Below are 1,343 nucleotides of genomic sequence, written 5' to 3'. Positions count from 1 at the left end.
ATGATACTTTTCTTATGTAGCTAGATGGGCATTTGCTCATCTACACTTATTCAGACACCAGGATTAGACACAAAAATCTACATAGCACATGATGTTCATGCATCAAGTAGAATAAACAAGGAAATAATGTGCTTAAAATCTATGTGGAAACTAGATGTGGTGAAAAAAATGTGAGACTCCAGCACTTAGAAGGCCAAACAGGAGACTGTTGAGTCCATGGTCAGCCTGAGTTTCAGAGTAAGCTCCTTTTTCAAAAAGAATGAAACTAAATATGTGTTTTCCTTGATAGAAATAAACCAGTGTGCATTTTTACAGGAATTGGTGCCTAGTGGGAAAGAGATGGAAGCTAAGAATTAAGAGGATGCATTTGCTAACTACACACTTGTTTATAAAGGACTGAAACATTGTTTTTCCTTCTGATAACAGGTAAACAGGAATATCAATGGGAGGAACAAATCAAACTTATGTTGTAGAATTTATTCTGCTGGGACTCTCAGAGAATCCTAAAGTTCAAATCTTGTTATTCTTTATTTTCCTGATCATTTATTTCCTTTCTGTATTTGGAAACCTGCTCATCATAATCCTCATCCAAATTGACTCTCGACTTCATACGCCCATGTACTTTTTCCTTAAAAACTTATCCTTTGCTGACCTCTGCTTCTCTACAAGCATTGTACCCCAGATGCTGGTCCACTTCCTTTCAAAAAAGAAACCATTTCTTTTATTGGATGTTCACTACAGATAGTTGTATTTCTCCTAGCAGGGTGCACAGAGTGTGCTCTGTTGGCAGTTATGTCCTATGACCGGTATGTAGCTGTCTGCAAACCCCTGCACTACTCCACCATCATGACCCAGAGGGTTTGTTTCCAGTTGGCTGTAGTTTCCTGGATGATTGGTACATTTGCATGTTCAGTGGACAGTGCATTTACACTGCATATCCCTTATCAGGGACAGAATGTAATTAATCACTACTTCTGTGAACCACCTGCCCTCCTAAAGCTGGCTTCAGCTGACACTTACAATGCTGAAATGGCTCTGTTTTTAGTGGGAGTGATTATCCTATTGGCTCCTGTCTCACTCATCCTTGTCTCCTATGGGAACATCATCTCCACTGTAATCCGGATGCAGTCAAGGGAGGGAAGGCTCAAGGTCTTTTCAACCTGTGGGTCCCACCTCACTGTTGTGGTCCTCTACTATGGGTCTGGAATATTTGCCTACATGAGACCCAATTCCAAGACAATGAGTGAAAAGGATAAGGTTGTCTCTGTGTTCTATTCAGTTATGACTTCCATGTTGAATCCAATCATTTACAGCCTTAGAAACAAAGATGTGAAAGGGGCTCT

At 40.3% G+C, this 1,343-nt stretch overlaps 1 pseudogene; it reads left to right on the top strand.

Moving 5' to 3' along the window:
• Window positions 1-442: 442 nt before the first annotated feature.
• LOC114634743 lies at window positions 443-1,338 on the top strand (annotated as a pseudogene).
• The last annotated feature ends 5 nt before the right edge of the window (window positions 1,339-1,343 follow it).

This window comes from Grammomys surdaster, unplaced genomic scaffold (assembly GCF_004785775.1).
Source record: "Grammomys surdaster isolate TR1022 unplaced genomic scaffold, NIH_TR_1.0 1084, whole genome shotgun sequence".
Taxonomy (NCBI): Eukaryota; Metazoa; Chordata; class Mammalia; order Rodentia; family Muridae; genus Grammomys; species Grammomys surdaster.
Note: the sequence above shows the minus strand (reverse complement) of the source record. Positions and strands in the feature narration are given on the sequence as shown.